Below are 20500 nucleotides of genomic sequence, written 5' to 3' on the forward strand. Positions count from 1 at the left end.
ATTAAGTAGAGTTCAGGAGTTCAGATGCCTGACAGGTCCAAGTATACAGATCAGGCCGTGATTCCTCAAATCTTAGCACTGGGGAGCTGTCGGGGTGGGGTGGAAGGGGAAGGCAATGAAAGAGGGTATTTAATTTTTAAAACTATGTAGGACTTTACAGATAATAGGAGTAACTATTTGGAAAAGGTTTCAAGTGCCTATTATTTCTATAATGGAAACCAGTGTGGTGGAGGACAGGTCAATAATAGATACCGTTTACTAAGCACTTTTCTAGGTTCTAGGTACTAAGGCCTTATACATATTATGCTTTTTGAATGTCCTCACAACAACCCTGGGCTGGTGATAACATTATTATTTCACAGAAAATGAAAGTGAGACCCAGAGATTTTGACTAACTTGCCTGTGACCACACAGCTCCTTAGTGAAAAGGCTGGGATCAAACTTAGTCCTAGTGGCTCTTAACCGGTAGGATTTTTGTCCCCAGGTTACATATGGCAATATTTTAAGATATTTTTGGTTATCACAACTGCAGGGAAGGTACTACTAGCACCCTCTGGGTAAGGAGGAGGCTAAACATGCCACAGCGCACAGAGGAGCCCCCCACAACACCCAATTATCTGGCCCCAAATGTCAACAGTGCTGAGGTTGGGAAACCTTGCTGAAGAGCTAAAGCTCCTAACCATGTCCTCAAAGTCTGAGAAACACCACGTTTGACACAAGGACAGAGGGAAGCAAATGAACCATGACAGCAGGTTTGGGCAGTTTTAGGTTACCTTATACAAGTAGTATATTAGTAGTTTCCTGAGGCTGCTTTTGCAAACTTGGTGACTTAAAACAACCAAACTTATTCTCTCACAGAATAGTGGTCAGAAGTCCAAAATCAGTACCGCCAAAACTAAAGGCGCATTGGCAGGGCCACAGTCGCTCTGGGGGGCTCTTGGGGAGACGCGGTTCCTGGTCTCCTCTAGCTGCTGGGGTTCCGACCTTCCTTGGCTTGTGGCTGCTTCCTGCCAGTCCTCTGCCTCGGTCCTTCCACTGTCTCCTCCCTGTGTCTGTCTTCTTCTCTTCTCTATTACATCTCCTTCTGCCACTTTCTTATAAGGACACTGATGATGGTATGTAGGGTCCACTCAGATAGCTGAGGTTAATTTTCCCATCTCAAGATCCGTAACTTAATCACATCTACAAGAACCCTTTGCCCATATAAGGTATCATTCACAGGTTCTAGGAATCAAGATGTGGATATTTGGGGGGGGGCATTTTTCAGCCTGCCACAGGTGGGTATTCCCGTTCCACCCGTGAGGGAACTTAATGTCATGCACTCAAGGTCAAATGGCTAACAAGTGGTGGGGGCTGAATTTGAACCCAGCTCTGTCTACCTTAAAGTTCATTCTCTCTTCTTTCTACTATGCCTTCTACTAAGGCAAGATGACCTGCAGAAAGGATCTTATACCAGTGGGTCCCAACCTATGAGTGGAGGAGTCACTGCAAGAGGAAAACAAGTCCACATGGACCCCCAGCACTGCCTGTAAAGTAATAATGAAATATGAGGGCCACAAGAGTTTAATTCATTCTTTTCTTTACATCATTAGTTAACTTAGCTTGTCCCCTATGAGGAATCTATTATTGTACAAAGAATTACCTGTGATCCTTGTATAGTCCTAACGGCAGTGTTAGGACTTACACTTTATTATGGAACAAACTCTTAGGCTTGCTGTGAGGGAAGTTATTCCAATGGGGGAAGGATATGGTGGGCCTATGGATGGGTGTTGGAGCTATTGGAACCCAAAAAATATTTTTATGTGAAAAATACTGGAGATCTCTATGCTAACCAAACTGGGGGTAGACAACTAACTTCTGTACAATGTAATGTTAACCCATATTCTGGTTCAAATTTTAGAGAAGTGGCACCTAGCCAAAACATTATCATTTATTTTCTATGACCGTGGATAGAAGCTGTCTTCTGTTACTCTGTTCTTCATAATTACTGTAGATCATAAACTTTAAAAATTCAATGTTAATATCTGTTACTAAAGTAATAAACAGTTGCTGTAAAGACAGTTAGATTATGCCAAAATTGAGGAGGAAGTAATACCTAAGATAAAAACTTTATGTCCTATTCTAAAATAAGTTGCCCACTTGCATTTTCCTTTAACAGAGTCAAATAAAATGGTAAAACAAAAGTACCACGTTAAATTTGAAGCACGTTTCAAGTGTGAGGCATTGTTATTATAACCCTAGATAATGTTAACCACCAAAAACACAGCATGAAGCAAAATACTGCCGTGCTACAGTGAGTCTTTGAAAACGACATGGCAGTATCAGCTAGCCAACAAAACTATTACCTCACAATCAACTGACAGTAATTAAGCAACAAATTTAGAGAACTGTAGTTTCTATGTCATAATAACCAGATAAGCCCCAAAAGAAGAATGTGCACATATAAGATAAGCCTCCTTCCTCCTGAAGAAAGTACATGAAGGTTGTGGCCTGAGTGGGAGATCCTGGACTGCCCTGAGGAGTCTTATGTGGAAAACATGCGACAAAGGAGGAATTTGACCCTCTCTGCCTGTGGTCAGGGTTAGAGGTCTGCTGAGGAGCCAGGGAAAGTATTACAGGTAAGGCATTAGTCAAAGCCAGTTCCAGCCCATGCCTTCCTTCAGGGTCCAGCTTCCACTTCTCCCAAGGGAGGCAGACTTCTCCACGGCCTATGAACCCCCAGCTTTGTGGGGTGAGGACAGGAAAGGGTCCAAGGAGTGGGAGGAACAGCAGCAGTTGGGAATTGCCACATGCAAGCACTATACTTCCTTGCAGTGCAGATTCTGAGCTAGGAGCTAGTCTTTCCTCTACAAACTGAGGCCAGGCCTTTGCATGAGTCAGAGCAGAGTTTGCTGGAAGGCTACAAGACAGCTGTGATAAGAGGCACTGTGAGAGAGACAGAGCAGGAGAGAGCGGTGAGTGCGGAGCTCTGGGCCAGGCTTGCCATTAGCCCTCTCAGTGAGATCATGCCCAACTCTCCACTTTAGTTTGGTTATCTGTAAAATGTGTGATGTGGCTCAACCAAATGGGCTCCCGTCTACCATTTGGAAGGCCCTGGGTTCGCTTCCCAGGGCTTCCTTGTGAAGGCAGGCTGGCCCGCACCCACGGAGAGCTGACAGCCCACACCTACAGAGAGCTGGCGCAGGAAGATGACGCAACAAGGGAGACAAGCAGACACAGAAGAACATGAAGCAAATGGACACGGAGAACAGACAGCGAGCAAGCTGCAAGGGGTGGGGGATAAATAAATAAAATAAATCTTAAAAAAAATATATGTGGTGATAGCCCCTGCTTCTCCTTGCCTTGAAGGTCTTGTCTATGTGTATATGGGGCGGAGGGGAAGAGGGCAAGCAATAATGCACAGATCAGTACACCAAAAGTTAAGCCTTCCTAGGTGCTTCCTAACCTGTGTCCACATGTCCCATGTAACTAAGACTCCAGATATTAGGTGTTAATAAGAGATACATTTGGGAAATGATGGCTGACACAAAGTTAACTTTTTATTGAGGCTTTCATACCTTTATTTAGCAAATATTTCATAAGCACCAAATAAGAATTACCAAATAAAACACACATGCTCTTTTCCTTCAAGAGGCTTACCATTTGATGGGAGAAAGAGATTAATAGTTTATATAATTGATTTTTGATAAAATGATCATCTGTAATATGCACTGTGAAAGAAATAAAGAGAATGTAGAGACAGAAGATTTACTTAGGTGAAAAGAAAAAAAGTCTTTACTGAGGAGATAAGATTTAAGATCATGAAGGAAAAGAAGGAGCTAGAAACGCAAAGAAGGAACGTGGAACAGGGGGTGGCGGGGGGGAATGGGCATATGCCAGGTGCAGGACAGAGCGGGAGCACAGACCCTTGAGTGGGAAGAAGGTCAGGAGAGGAAGAGGATGGACTTGAGCAGGCAGGAGGCCTTGGAGCCTTTTCTAGGCTGTTAAGTTGTAAATCTCCAAGAGCCCAGGGGATCTAAGCACTGCTATCCCCAAAGGGTATTACCTGTACAGGATGTTAAAATGAATGTGTCAACTAAGCCACCAAGACTAGATACTAGATTCCAAAGGGAGATACCAGGCCTAGATGCAAAATCTCAAAAGACATATAGCCCCAAACCACTCTCACACCCAGGGAAGATGCAAATAGGCCAGTCTGCTGGTAACTAAATGGAGAGAATGTTTGAAGCACACAGGCTGTAGCTCTGGTCCTGAGCTCAACGCTGAAGGGCAGAAGTGGGAGTCCTTCCCTCCCGCTCTGGCCTAGTGAGGGGGCCTCATGCTAAATGGAGAGCATGAGACTCATGGAGACACAAGGACCTTATTTGTGACTTCTGCCTGAGAAACCTATAGGACTAGATGGGCCAGCTGGAAGCTTGATGGACAAGTCAAAGGAAATACCAGCTGCCCGGAATCACTCTGTCCTCCCCAAATGTGTGGGAGAAAAGGATGTGTGAGTATTTTTCCCACAAACCAGATATGGCCCACACCATGAGCTTCTGTGTGGAGCTGCATGAGGCTCTGCCCATCAAAGGCCACTGGATGGAACCCAGCAGACAGAGGACAAATGGACCAGTGGGCGCTAGAGGCCAGGCTGAAGGGAGTGCAGCAGCCACGCCTAGGAAACTGGAGGCAAGAGGTCTCCAGAGACAAGAGGAGCCGGCGACTCTGAAGAATCACACAAAGCATCCCATGAGGGAAAGAATCATTGCTAAACACCCACAAAACAAGGACAATTTTCCTATACCTCCTGTCGGGCTACAACGTTCCTGTGCCCCTTCCTGTTCCTCCTGCCCCCACCCTAACCCAGAAGCAATAGCGATGAAGTAAGCATGAAAGAAAACACCCCCTGTACCCCTTCTCTCTGCAGCAGGTCCTAGCTGAGGGAAGAGGAGCAGTTGTAAATATGAGCCAAGTAGAAGCTTTAACAACTACATGATACTAGACACAAATTAAAGCGGGACTGTTTAATATACAGGAGGAATCAGGATAGTTATGGGATGTGATTCCATGCAGGAAATGGAAAAATACTTTCCACTGAACAAATTTTAATGGGAGAGTTGGAGACCAGAGAAAGTTTTTTTAGATGGCATCTCACTAAGTCTATATGTTCAAGGCAAATTACACACAAAACGTCTTTGTGACAGCACATCTCATGGGAGCTGTACTTTCCAAAAATGAAACGATCCAGCTTGGATACTGGGACCACTTCATACCCACCATACCCCCAATCTTTGCCAGACCATGTAGAGCCTTTAGCAGCTGCTCAGCTGTGACTACTGACTTCCTGTCCATGCCAGCGAATCTTTTTCCCTTCACCCTCCTCCTTTTCCAAGAAGATAAATGTGGCTCAGGAAGGGATCACTGCAATCAGGAACCACACAACCACACTGAGCTCAGAGCCTCATGAAACAGACCTCTACTGAGTTCCCAACTTCAAGCCTCAAGAGTCTTCTCCTCAGAGGTTGCCTAGGAGGATTCTCTGGCACTTCCACTAAGCGCCACTGAAAAGCCCAGAGCCCAACCCACACCCACCTGTATACCCAAGAAGAATCATCCCAGGATGGGGGCCTCTTTAACTCCTTCCACTCACCCTCCCTTTGTCTATGTGTCATGAAAAGCAAATCTTAAGACTGCATAAAACATGAAACAGAACTCACCTTCCCAAACCAGCACACTGGTCAAGCAAATGTGCAAAGGTCAACAGTTTGGGTATCCTTAACTGTCAGTGGATGTTAGCAATCCAGTACATGCTGGCTGAATCTTTATATCATTAAAAAAAAATTCTTACCAATTCTATACTATAATATATAAAACAGATTTCTCCTAGTCTTGTTTATGAGTGCTCATTTAAAATCAAGACAATGTTCAAAGATGTTTTGGCATTTGACTATTTTTAAAATACAAGTAATAAAAATGTATGGGCCTGCGGTCCACTAGACTCTGAGCTGCTTGAAGGCAGGGACTACATCTCATATATTCCCCAGGATATAGGAGGGTTCATAAAAGTCTGATGACTGGTGAGTGAATGAACAAACAAATGATCACCCTGGCTCACACATCAAGTTTGGTTTATGTGAATATGTAATGACCATGTGAAAAAATAAGAAGAGACCTTTTATCCATCATTAAGTGTCTCATTCTCCTCTCTATAGACCATTTTAAGTATGTTTATGTGAACCGTGTAACTGAATATTTTAGTGTAATTTCTTACTTAAGGCTTTCTTTCCTCAAGCTACTCTCTCTGGAGGCCCCTGGGACCGTGTCAGCTGCTCATTCACCACCACTGAGAAGCAGCAAAGATCCATTGTTGTATTTGACCAGATCAGAGAGAATCAACACTTCAGGGCTCTCAAAGGGAATAACACTACCTTAAAAACTATTTTTAAAAGAATTAACTTTCACCTCTTCCTTGGAAGGAACTTTGGGGGCGAAGCAGTGAGAGGAAAGACTCGCTAGCACGGGATTGGGAGGCATCAGGCACCAAAGAAGCAAGGTCACCAGTGTGGAGCTGAGCAGGTCTGGAGGCACATCTTGGCTCTGCTTGGTCTCAGCTTCCTCGTCTGTGAAAAGGAGATGATAATGCCTACCTCAAAGGATCAATGTACGGAGGACAACAAAGGTCTCAGGAGGCTAGGTGCACAATAAGTGCTCAAACAGTAGTTATTAGTTTTATTACTGTTCTCTAGACATAAATCAAATTAGAGACCTACCTGCATATTTAAAGGGGATTTTATGTATGGGTGGTCCACAACTCTTTAAAGCATTGGGATCCAAAATTCAGCTGTTTGGAACTTGGAATGCATTTTCCCATAGAAACAATGCCACAAGATCATAGAATTTTAGAATGAGAAGGGTCCTTAAAGTTCATCTTGTGATGTAGGAAGGCTTCCCACTGCCACAGGCTCTCTTCTAGGAAAGCCCACCAAAACCAAGATAACCTGTAATGTACCTGACATACCACCTGTGAGCAAATGAAAAATTATTTATAAATGTTCATGACTTCAGCCTCACATCTTCCTCTAACCTTAGCTAAGATTATCCTCCAACTGTCAAACTCATCGATGTGGTAAGGTGGAAGAAGTACATGTCTTATGAGAGGGCCCATATTTAACCTACCCTGCCCCATACCCAACAACTGCCACCAAACTCCCAGGTAATATGGGATAAGAACTTTATCAGTAACATAAACAACTATAACAGGCCCACCAAGGAGAAAGGACAATTGGGAAAGGAGAGGAGGAGGGCCAAGGAGGAGGCAGAGTGGGGTGCAGTAGGGGCTGGGGGGCACAGTGAGACAAGCCTTGGTTATTAAGTCCTTCTCCTCTATGACTCTGCCCAGAGTTAGCCCCATTTCACCTGGTGTGCCCAAAGCAAAACCAGTGGAGGTCATTTGAGACACTGTCAGGTTACGTGCCATAGCAATTTTTATAGGGGCTACCCCAACCCCTTCCCCTGGACCTCTGGCAGTGGCAGCCTCTACCTATGCAGTGAGCAGCAAGAAGTTCCAAAGTGACTCTGGGATGTTCCTTATGTCTTTTTCTTTGCAATGGCATACACTGGCTGTCTATACTGACAGGATGTTCATAAGCCAAGTGTTTAGTTTGGAAAGTGCCTACAGTGTTGTCACCAATATGGAAAATTCAGAAGGAACTGCAGAAATGACCAAGGGAAACTGGTTTTGCATAAAAACTCTGAGCACTACTCACAGGACAATGCTAGTGATACAATATTAAGCAAAGCAAAGATCATTCCCAATTTCTAAATATATATACATACTATGTTTTTATACATTATTATATAAATATGCTTAGAAAAAAGATGAAGGAACTTGACCAAAATATTAACAATTATCTGGGTTATGGAATTACAGGGTATGTATTTTTTCTTTATGATTTACTATTTTTTCCAAGTTTAATTAAATGGGCAAGTAATTTAGAAACCCTAGAGAATTTTAAAGCTGAGAGAGTCCTTAGAAATACCTAATCCAATACTCCCCCTCACTCCCATCAGTTTTGTAGGGAAGGCATCCCTGGCCCACCAAGTGACTGGATACTTGGAATGAAGTCTTGTGACTAGTAGACAGTTAGCCAAACTGTGGCTTGAACTCATATGCTGTGACCTTTATGGCCTGTACCACACCCATCCTATCAGTTTGTCTCCGAGTCTCAGGGTCTAATGAACTTCGTAAAGAAATACTCCATAAGGAAGGAGCAAACCTTACTGTGTGCACCTATACGTGTCACTAAATAAATATTTGCCAAGAGTCATATAGTTTTATGACATGTAAATAACTTGGTTGCTAAAGGAGCTCTGGTGACTTCATCAAAGCTACTGAACTGGGAGTCCTGGTTACAAAGCTTTATTCTTGCATTGTATAGGAACCCATCTTTAGAGACCTTCAAGATGAAAATCTCTATCAGAAGGCACCCCTGTCTGTATGCTAGGTATCTCCATGTTTGAGGGAGGAGATGGGTTATTTCTGCCTTCACTGTTATTAACTACACATAGAACAGCCACTTAACTTCCATTCCATTGTATCATGCAGTATTAGAATTATGTAACATGTATCAAGTCCAAAAAACACATTATCAGACAGACTGAAAACCCTCTTTGGAAGCACCCATATCCCAATGGTTTTAAGTACTTCCTATTTATAATTACCAAGCCTTTTTAGGAACAAAGCACCATCTAAATCTGACAAAAAGATCACTTCCAAGATCTTTCATTCTTAAGGGAGACTATTTCGACATTTGAAGCAAACACATGCTCGTGTATACAGAGAAGCCTTGAGCCACACACAAGTGGCTTCCTGTTTTGCTCTGCTTATCTTGCTGGCTGGGTTGGGAAGGCTTTCAAGGCAAGGGGTGGGGAGCTGGCCTTCAAGGACACAGGAGCAGAGGACTGGTCACAGGTGTTGTACTCAAAGAACCATTTTTCAGAGAAGCAAAGCGACTACATCCTAGGTCACAGCCATGCTAGGTGGCTCATTTCCTGCCCGACGTGCTAATGAGAAACAGAGTACATGAACACAAGATATGCTCGAGGGAGGGAGAGAGTGTGCAGGAGCCGGGCCAATGCATCAGTCTTCTGGGTTAAGAAGCCATAAATCTAGACTGCAGTGAGTTGTACAAGTCACATTAATTTATGGCAAAGCCTAGAGCACGCATGGGCACAGTGGGGCAGGGAGTGCCTAAATTGAGCACTGAAAATGGAAGAATGCTGAAGTGAAAAAATTAAATGGTAGAAAAAGTCAAAACAGATATTTAGGCAAAGGTAGTTTAATTAAGGTTGCAAAATATTTCTCCCACGAAAATTATTTTCGCATTGAGGGAAGCCCTAAGAAGGAAGGGGGAGTTTATATATTAAAATATAAATGCTGAATTCTTAAATGAAGGTATCCAAAATGGATTATGAGCTATACAAATGTGGTTCTCAATCCAAGACCTCCAACTCCGAGAACTTAATTGAAGTGAATAATACAAAAAAGTGAAAGGTTATGATTGTTTGAAGATGTATAATACATTGTTTATTCTAAGAGCAAAAATTTTAAAAACATTGATCATATTTAATAACTAACAAGAGGGGAACATTAGACAATATCAAGAATCAACTGAGGCACATGAAATATTTTCAACCACTTTAGAAATGATAACACGAAGAAACATAGTGGGAAAATCAAATAGTAAGTTTCGAAATTCAAAATTCTGTGTTTGTTATGGTTACAACTAAATTAAAATAGTTCGAGGGACAGGGCTGGAGAAACAGTTGATGATCCAAAGCAGGTGGTAGCCAAGGGAGTTCAGAGAGTGGAGGTGCTGAAGGGAAGTCCCCAAAAGCAAAGGAGAATGGACATTAGATGGTCTGGTATCCCTTTAGGCAAAGCCACAGGATGATTTTTGGAGCTGGCAAAGGAGGGAGAGAAAGGGGGATTCTTGTTTTATCCAGAAATCTCAAAGGGTGGGCCTGAGGCCTAAACAAGAAAAGATATTGGTCTTCCTGAAGTGAAAGGGAACTCAAGCACAGAGATTAACCTTGGGTTGAACGTTTGAAAATAAGGACGGTCTAATGTGAACCTGAAGGAAGGAGATCTGAAGCAGGAACTTACAGAATAAAATAAAAAAGGACCATGGAGAGGGTCTGGAAGGGTCCATTTAATCTAGAACTATCTGGAAGGATATGGTCTAGAAATTTGGCCAAACTCACCAAGGAACATGAGAATGAACTTGTAACTGCCTGATAGAACATGAGAGCGGGAATGGAGCAAAGTGATTAACTTCACTCCACCCCTTGCCATCCCCATCCTTCAGATAAGAAAATTCAGACCCAGAAAGACCATGCTAATTGTTTGCACAGGATGACTGGTTCTTGGTAGTAACAGGCTTAGCACCCAGACCTTTTCTTCCCAGTCCAGTGATCTTTACTCTATGCCATGTTCTTATATCAACCATGCATGCATTACACTTAAAATAACTTTTCCCTTAAAAACTATGATGGCTTTTACCCACATTAAAAATTGAGGAAGTGGGAGGGGGAGGTGGTGGGATATATGGGGATCACAAATGACATAAAGTGTAATTTGTGTAATCTAAAGCTTCTTTAAAAATTTTAAAAAAAATTTTAATTTTTAAAAAGATGAGGAAAAAAATCTGGAGAAAGTCAGGAAAGCCACAAAAGAAGGAAGATCAAGTGTGGTTTCAATATCTAAAAACAACCTCAGCTGATATCTTGGTACATTTCCCTTTAGTCTTTTCTTTTCATGCATATGTTTTTTTGTATTATGACAGTGGATCGAAACTAAAAGGGGTATTTATTGATTGTGTGTGCTGAACTACAGGGTTCGAGGATCAAGGTTAGCAAAAGGAAATGTCTTAATTGTCATGTTCAGAATCAAACAGAAGACTCTAGATGTGGTGAGCAGAAGAACATAAACTCAGACTATAATCTTGGGTGTCCTGGACTCCCTGCTTCTCATCCTGCCACCTAATCACAGTAGTTTTCCATGGCAACCTCTTCATTGTTAGTTCATGTAAAGTTTGTGGTCAGTCTGACTTGATCTTTTCACATAAACCATTGTCAAGGTATATCTCTCCAATATGTATTATTATATCAACATGCAACTGACTTTTTAAAAATCTCATTATTTCTATTAAAATTTAACTAGTTATTTGGGCCCATTTTCAAAGTTGAAGCTATTGTGCACATTTACTCTATAGGTTGAGCAAACCCATGACCTTTTATTGTCCTCAGCCATTTTTTTAGATTTCTATCCAAGTTCCAAGGGTCCTTTTTACCTTGGGGCCAAAGAAAAACTGGAAGGCCAGCCACTGGAAACTCTTTCCAGGCTGAGTCACATTCAGTAATTAACTCTGCTATCGAATGTGAAAAGAATCAGCTGTGAATTTAATTTAATTATTCTGTCACCCTCCAACTTTTCTATAATACATGCATAAGAGGGACCTGTGAGAGATTTTTGCCAAATGCTTTCATGGCTACAGCATTCTCTTCCTCTCCCAATCTGAGACCCCATCAAAAAAAGAAATGTGATGAATTTGCACATTAGTAAACTGATGCTGGTTCCTAGGGATCAATGCAATCTCATCCATGGGTTCATAAATTACTTATATGACGATAATCCAGAATTTTTGCAAGGGAATGTTTCATACATAAACAGTTTTAGGAACTGAGCTTTTCCAACATTTCCATGTCTCTGGTCATCTGGAAACTCTCCTAGTCTCCAAGATTTTCTCAACAATGATTGGCAGTGTTGGCTAACTCCTTTAAGCCATCACCTAGTGTGTCCCAGAGATATGAACTCATCCAAATTACCTAGATATTCTTTCACTGTCTTCTGAATGCATCTTAATAATGCACTTTGAATTTTGGAGATCATTCTCTTTAGTGGAGAAGTGAAAGCAAAATATATTAACATCAGTCTTATCTACTTACTAAAGCTATGGTCTACCTCTTTCTCCATTCTTCTAGTTCCAGATACTACTAACAAGCAAAACAAACAAAAACACATTCTTGAAATACAAACAACATGACATACACACTACACACTAACACAAGCATACAGACAGACACACACACCCAAAAAAGATTCCCCTTAGCCGGTAGAGAAATTAACAGCACAGCACTGAAAAGTCATTTTGTAACACACAATGGAAGCAGACCTTTAAATGATAAAAAGCAATGCTGGTGAGGCTGTAAGGAAGTGGACATACTCAAATAGTCGCTGATAATGTAACTACGTATTTGAAGAGCAAATACATAGGGTGTTCATGCCCTTTGTTCCAGGAACCCTACACCTGGACACTTATCTAAGGAACACATTCAAAAAGAAAGGAAGATCCAAGTCTCCAAGTATATCTTTAGGAATATCATGATAGTCCAAAACTGAAGGCAATCTAAGTATCCAACAGAAGGAATGGTTAAATGCACTACAAAACACCAACTGCAGTTGGCCAAATTACACCCCCTCCCGGTCACAAGCTGTCCAATCCTAATTCCCAGAATATGTGAATGTGCTATCTTACACAGGAAAAGGAACTTTGTTGTGATTAAGCTAAGAATTTTTAAATGGGAAGATTATTTTAGATTATCTGGGTGGATCCAATGTAATCACAAAGGTAAGAGGAGTGCAGGATGGTCAGCGTCAGAGAAGGAATGTGATGATGGAAGCAGAAGACAGAAAGAGAGAAATGTGAAAAGGTATCTCTTTTCGTCTTGAAGAGGGAGACTGGAGCCATGAGTGAAGGAACACTGGTGGCTTCTGGAAGCTGAAAAAGGGAAGGAAACAGATTTTCTCCTAAAGCTTCCAGGAGGAACACAGCCCTACTGACAAGTCAGTTTTGGGACTTTTGACCTCCAGAACTGTCAGATAACAAATGTGGATTTTTTAAGCCATGAAATTTGTGGTAATCTGTTACATAAGAAGTAAAAAACTAATATACCAACAAACAGATTATTACGCAGCCACTAAAACATCATAAACCCGATGACTATAAAAATACAGAAAACTATTAAAATATGCAGATGGCAAAATTGCATGTTAATAATTACTACTATGTAAAATAGACATACAAATAGATTAAGATTAATAGACTAAGATTAAAATATAATAATGGAGGGAAAGATCGCCTAATTGTCTGCCTGCTTCTGCGCTTGAGCCCCAAGCTCCCGCAGTTGCCAGAGTGGTCCTCTTCCAATGTAAAATCAGTTCATGTTAATCCTCTGCTCGGAAACCTCCAATGCCTTCACATCTTCAGAAAAACCCAAGTCCTTCCACCAGCCCCCAGAGTGCAGGTCCATAGCAGCACACAGCTCCAGGCAGAGCCACTGACACAGTGCCTCTGGAGGTGTGCAGTGCACCACTGGCTTGCAAAGACGGGGGCTCCCTCACCCTGTCTCTTCAGCCTCCCCTTCTGCTATTCGCTGCCCTGTTCACCCCATTCCAGCCTCACTGACCAACTTGCTATTGCTGGAACACACCTAGCATACTCGTGCTTCCTACCTCTTGCATTTATTTAAATACTCTTGGTCCAGGGAAGGACAGGGCTCATTCCCCCACTCCCTTCTGGGCTCTGCTCCAATGTTGCCTCAGCAGTGAGGATTTCCTCAACGACTTCATGTTAAATCACAACTCATCCCCACATCTCTGCACTCCCCGACCCCTTATTTGCTTCACTTTTCTCTATAGCGTGTATTGCCATCTGTCATATACTAAAAAATATCTATTTGTGAATTAGAAGGTCTACTCCGTGACAGCATGGACTTTGGCTACTTCATTCATCGACACGTTCCTGTAGCCTAAAGGAGTTCAAATCATGAGCGTTCAATAAATAGTTTGTTGAGTGAATGGATTAAGGTTAGGAATGATTCCAGACAAATGGTAAGAGCGCCCAAGTTAATACAGTTGGTTTTTAGGTGAACAATATGCTTTCCCTTTAGTGTAGTCAAAAAATTGCTTTATTTTTTTATTTTTTTAAAGAAACTTTAGATTACATCATTGTTACATTAAAAATATAGGGGGTTTCCATACGCCTCACTCCTTCCTTCACCCATATTTCCTATATTAACATCCTTCATTAGTGTGGTACATTTGTTACTATTAATAAACACATACAGAAGCATTGCCACTAGCCATGGATTATAGTTTACATTATAGTTTACACTGTGTCTCATGCAATTTTGTAAGTTATGACAAAATATATAATGGCCTGTATCTGTCATTACAACGTCATGCAGGGCATTTCCAATGTCCCAGATATGCCACCATATTACATCTATTTTTCTCTTTCCTTCCCCTCAGAACCTCTGGTGGCCACTGCCCCATTGTCAATGATAAAAGTTCTTCCATTACTAGAATCAAAATAAGTCTATAGTAGAATAATAGTAAGTCTACTTTAGTTCACTGTTCATTCCCAAGCCTTGAGGATTTGGGGATGGTGATGCCCACTCTGCCTCTAATTGAGTGGTGCTTAGATCCCATGGGGCAGATGGATGGAACTATCTTGACTGCAGCTGATGGTGTCGTCCATCATCATCTCCTTGTTAGTTGTCCTAGATGAGTCCAATGAACTGGAGAGTAGGTGTTGCAACTCTGCTGAGATTCAGGGCCCAACTGGCACATAGATGAACCAAAGATTTAAGTCTCTTGGACATACACCTATCGAGTACTACTAACTATAGGTTCAGATAGAAGGGGCAGAAGACCCATGTGTATGGAAATCACAAATGAGTCGAACTTTGTCACACTAGGAAGCATAAATTCCAAGGTAAGGCCCACTGGCAGGGCACCAAACTCTTGAGCTGTCTGTCCTGACTATAGTGTCTGGATGTCTCTAAAACCATAGGAGCCCTGCTATTTGTGGCAATATTTACTGTGGCAGTCAACAAAATTGTTTTAACAAATCAAAAGCTGAGTAACTTTGGATGATATTTTTAGAAATGCTAAGTTCAACTGCAAGTCCTTTCTCCTCCTTCTCTGCTTGCCTTTTTAATTAGAAAGCATCCTCTAAAGCCACATTGGTTTCTTTAGATCCTATCTCCCCATCTTTCTCAGGAAGTTTCACCATTATGTGTGTAATCTGAATTTAATTTTTTCATAAATGTTCATCCCCATCTGATGCATAGCCCTTAAAGCTATGGGATCCAATTTATTTCCACTGACTATTTTAAAATCTGCTCTCCTAAATCCTTGGTAAAATGTCTAATGACTAGAGTTTTTCCTTCATAGTTACAAATTCCAAGAGATTTGAGATAGGTGATATAAGACAAGCCTGGAGCATCTTGTTGTGCCAGAAAGTAAGGAAGCGCTCAAACAACTCCACAATGCTGAGGGGTATGTCAAAGGGACATAGGAGCCAAGTGAAAGAGCTCTCAATGGACAAAGCTGGGATGACTGGAGCAACAAAACAAACAAAGTAGTATTGGATGATATATGAAGTATTGAAACATGCCCATGAGTCCCTGCTGGTATAAATAAATGATTGAGTAAATAAATAAATGGGAGTGAATAGACAAATCTCCCATGCAGAATAATTCCACATAATTTAAGTAGATACTTCACAAATCTACATATGACTCCCATTCCTTAAGTGACTTTCAAAGAGTATAGTATGAGAAGAGGGGGGAGGGGGAAGAGTAGCTTTACAATGGAGAAACCTGACAAACATCAAGATTAAAATAACAGTGATCTCATATTAATAGTGTTTCTACTTGATATGATATGAGAAGGGCGCCTTACCACTGCAAAACACATTACCCCAGTCTAAGCATCAAATAAATCCCAACTGAGGCACATTAATATACAAAACACCTGACAGTGATTCATCCAAACCAAGGGAAGTCTGAGAAAATGTCACAGCCAAGAGGAGCCTAAAGAGACATAACTACTACTAATGTGGTGTCCTGGATGCGATCCTGGAACAGAAAAAGGACATTATTTCTGAATAAAACATGGACTTTAGTTAATAATAATTTATCAATTTAGTTCATGAATTGTGACAAGTGTATATAACAACCTAAGAGGTTAACAGGGGAAACTGGGCATGAGATATAGTGAACTCTGGTATCTCAATAATTTTCTAAATCTAAAAATGTTCTTAAATAAAAAATTTATTTTAAAAAACTCCAAGAAATCATGACCACTGTCTTCAAAGTCTCCTCCATCTTCTACATCATAAAACAATTTTTCCTTAGTGGTTAACGTTGTCCAAAATAGTAACTTCCTTTGTTATATTTTGAGAAATAATAAAAATAGGTCCAAGTATATTAGGTGTTTTTTTTTTTAATCCCAATTACTCAGCCAACAGAAGCCTAGATGGTCATTGTCTATTGCCTCTTCAGCCTTGCGGCTTATATCAACAAAGTACAAGCCTTCACCCACATCTGTCTGGTTGGCAAAAGGTGCCCACAACAATCAAGTTTTTTGTTTTTGTTTTTGTTTTCCTTTTAACCTCAACAAATGCTCTGCAGATTGTTTCCTCCATCAGATTGTGGATTTACAGATGGGCATGTTCTTCCTCCTTTACCAATCCTGATTCTCCTCTTTTCTTCTATAGACCAAAGAGATAGCCCCACTCCTGTGAGTCTCAGGCCCATCTGAGCAGGAAACTATGGGAGCAAGTATCAGTTACTACAATAAAATTGTGCATAGAGGAAAAGGACTAAGACCTTCTATATCCAGTCCACTTAGTCCATCTGGACTCACCTGCCTGCTCCTACCAGTCCTCCCTGGTCACTTATTTAACCAAGCGGTGGAGATGTGCTGGGTGTCACTTTGAGCCTCTGTCTTTCCCTTCCACCTAGGTCCTCTTCCCCTCTTTTCTTTTTTCTAGCTCCCTTAAACCTTTGAGGTTCTCAGGAGTAATCTCTCCCTTCTCCGGAGTCTAACAAACCCCATCCTTCTCACTTTGCATTCCCAGCACCTTTGGCTGTCTTTCATTAGCACTGTCACCTCAAAGAGACTGTAAGCTTCTTAATGGAGTGGACTTCCTTTACTTTTCTGGTGCCTTGATCATTCACATTGCTCAATAAACCTTAGCAAATATTTGAGGGCTTGCCTTTGAGTGTTTGTCTCACAACTCAATGAGGTAGAGAGGTAATAATCCCTATTTAATTTTAGCTGAACACACTGAGGAATAAAGTTTAGTGAATCGACCAGGGTCACAGGGAAGTGGAGGAGCCAGAATTCGAGCCCAAACACATAATAAATACTTACTAGTTAAATGATCCCCAGAGAATCTACTTATCTATTTCAATAAGTGGTCTCAAGAAAATTAAAACTGATAAAATTTTTTATTCATTTGTTCCCCATGTTAGACCTAAAAGTCATGCAGAAGTTGTGTACAGTGTGGACAATCTGACTCACTTTAAAAAACTCTTTAGAAAAAATTAACTCAAGATGGATCAAAGACTAAATATAAGAGCCAAGAACATAAAGCATAAAAGACAATGTAGGAAAGCATCTACAAGACCTGATATTAGGAAATGGTTTCATAAATTTTACACCCAAAGCAAGAGCAACAAAAGAAATAAATTGATAAATGGGACCTCCTCAAAATTAAAAACTTTTGTACTTCAAAGGAGTTTGTCAAGAAAGTGAAAAGGCAGGCTACTCAATGGAAGAAAATATTTGGGAACCTCTTATCTGATAAGGGCCTAATATCCAGCATATATAAAGAAATCTTACAAACAACCCATTTTTAAAATGGGCAAGAAATTTGAATAGACACTTTTCTGAAGAGGAAATACAAATGGCTAAAAAGCACATGAAAAGATGCTCAACATCACTAGCTATTAAGTAATGCAAAACAAAACTACATGATGAGATATCATCTTATACCTATTAGACTGGCTGCTATTAAAAAAACAGAAAACAACAAATTTAGAGAATGTGGAGGAATAGGAACACTCATCTACTGCTGGTAGAAATGTAGAATAGTGCAGCTACTGTGGAGGACAGTTTGGCAGTTCCTCAGGAAGCTAAATATAGAATTTCCACATGATCCAGCAATCCCACTACTAGGAATAAACCCAGAAGAATTGAAAGCAGGGAAGTGAACAGATATATGCACAGCAACGTTTGTCATGGTATTCACAATTGCAAAAAATTGCAAGTAATCCAAATGTCTATCAATGGATGAACAGATAAACAAAATGTGGTATATACATACAATGGAATATTACCTGGCTATAAGAAGTAATGAAGTATTGACACAGGCAACGACATGGATGAATCTCAAAGACCTTATGTTGAATGAAGTAAGCCAGTCACTAAAGGACAAATATTGCATGATTTCACTGATATGAACCAAGGATAGTAAGTAGGCTTATAGAGGTAGAGTCTGGAAATAGGTTACCAGGAGATGGAAAGGGAGTACAGAGTGGTGAGCCAAGGCTCAGTCTGGGCAGAATCTATGATAAGGTAGATGGAGGAGGTCTGGCAGTGGATCAGGTGACAGTGGTGCAGTGGTGTGAATGGGATCGATGATGCTAGAGTGTGTGAGCATGGTTGGGGCGGTGAGTTGGACTATCCATAGAGCTGGGGGGAGGGCTGGAGGAAGGAACAAGTGACGTTGGGAGGCAGAGGATTGTGGTTGAGAATACAATTCTGGGAGTATTCTTTTGGCAGCTATGGCAGGGGAGGGTCACTGGTTCAAGGTAAGGTGTCAGTGGTGGGGGGATGTGTGGGAAAGGGTGTCCCTGGGGCATGCCTCTATGAATATGAATGTGTTCATGTGGTCATGGGGTGTTGTCTCAGTGGGCGAAGACCCACAAAATAACCAATACATATTAAATTCCCATCCTGGGAGTCCTGCTATGTTCTCTAATAGAAACTCAACAAAAGTGGAACATAGGGCATTGGAATTGTTCTGCAAGATATTGCAATGGTGAATACAGGCCATTACACATTTCGTCAAAACTTATAAAATTGTACAGTGCAATGTGTAAACCATAATGTTATACTTTATTATAGACCATAGACCATAGTTAGCGGCAATGCTTCAATATTTGTTCATCAATTGTAACAAATGTACCAAACTAATGTAAGATGCTATCAATAGGGGAAAATGTAAAAAGGGGAGGAGGTGAAGGTATATAGGAATCCCCTATATTTTCCTCGTAACTTTTCTATAATCTAAAACTTCTTTGAAAATAAAGTTGAAAAAACAAAACAAAATAAAAACTTCAGGAAGTATCATGGGCAGCTGTCATTCTTCACATTGCTTCTCACGTCAACTAGTTTAAAGAACTGATGGATGCACAATGAAAAAATGCAAAACTATATATTTTAGACTGCAAAGCCAGGCTGGCTCACACACTTTGAGGAAACTGAGCGGAGACAAGCCAACGTGCTGGGGAAGTAACGAGGATCCTGTATATACAACATGTAGCAACGTTCCCTGAAGCAATCTGCTTCTCATTTCCCATTGGCAATTTTGTGGTTGAATGGTCAGCTTCTTAGAGGATTTATAAAAATAAGTCACCGCCAATTCAATTACATAAGCACACAAGTATTCAGAATTACCTTGTGGACCAAACCTAAATTAAATAACCTTCCTATTACAGGGAAGAAGGTGCCAAGCTACTCGGCAGGTACAAATTGGTACAAGGCTCCATCTTCATCCTCATTCTCATCAGCTCAGATGATGAGCTTTTAAAGAAGGCCTGCCTACTTGCCAGGAGTCCATGGTAATGCCCACTCCATCTGACCAAGAATTACAGGGCTTTGCCTAAGGGGCAGGCAGCCCTCTCTACTTGGCTGTGCTCTTACCATCTCTCTCGTGCCAGCTGCTACTTAACTCTGAGTTCTTCCAGGAAACCTTGCCCAGGAAACACTTTGCTCTTGATGCATCTGTTGGACACGTTGTTAATTCCTTTTTCTCAGGCCCTCTAGCTTCTGTTTATCAGACCTAAGTGTCTGGTTTAACTATCACACTTGGGAACAGCTTTTCCCCTTCCCATCTCCTTTTCACAACCAGTAGGTAGACAAAGAGATGAGTTTTCAAAATGAATGGCCTAAAACATACTGTTGCCAGTCCTTATGTGGGCTGAATGGGAAATGCCAGCAGAGTATAAGACAGAAATATACTGTCTTATATTTATTATATTTATTATATTTATTATATTTATGTCTTATATTTATCCTTTAAATCCCAAATATGACACAAACCAAATGAAAGTATAGTTTCAGGTGCAGACTTATGGACCCTCAAACTCTTTTTTTTCTCCCCCTCCCCCTCCCTCACCCTTGCCCTGCTGTTTTTGCTTTCTGTGTCCATTCGCCGTGTGGTCTTCTGTATCTGTTTCTCTTTTTGTCTCCTCTTCTCGTCTTTCTCCTCTAGGATTCAATGGGATTTGATTTTGGGGACCTCTGATGTGGAGAGAGGTTCCCCGTGAATTGCGTCACCTCATTCCTGGTCTCTGCTGTGCTTCACCTTGACTCTCCTCG

The 20500-nt window shown here is 41.2% G+C and overlaps 1 protein-coding gene across 4 annotated transcripts in view; it reads right to left on the reverse strand.

Moving 5' to 3' along the window:
- The window catches only part of PIP5K1B (phosphatidylinositol-4-phosphate 5-kinase type 1 beta), a 301860-nt gene that overhangs the window by 251179 nt on the left and 30181 nt on the right, over positions 1-20500 (reverse strand). Inside the window, exon 2 of one of the 4 annotated variants that reach the window (XM_058301706.2) lies at positions 6445-6602. The exons of the other annotated variants lie outside the window; for them this stretch is intronic. The gene's annotated coding sequence lies outside the window, so the exon portion shown is untranslated. The remainder of the gene's footprint in view (positions 1-6444; positions 6603-20500) is intronic. 4 annotated transcript variants of the gene reach the window in all.

The sequence above is a fragment of the Dasypus novemcinctus genome, chromosome 8 (genome assembly GCF_030445035.2).
Source record: "Dasypus novemcinctus isolate mDasNov1 chromosome 8, mDasNov1.1.hap2, whole genome shotgun sequence".
Lineage (NCBI taxonomy): Eukaryota > Metazoa > Chordata > Mammalia > Cingulata > Dasypodidae > Dasypus > Dasypus novemcinctus.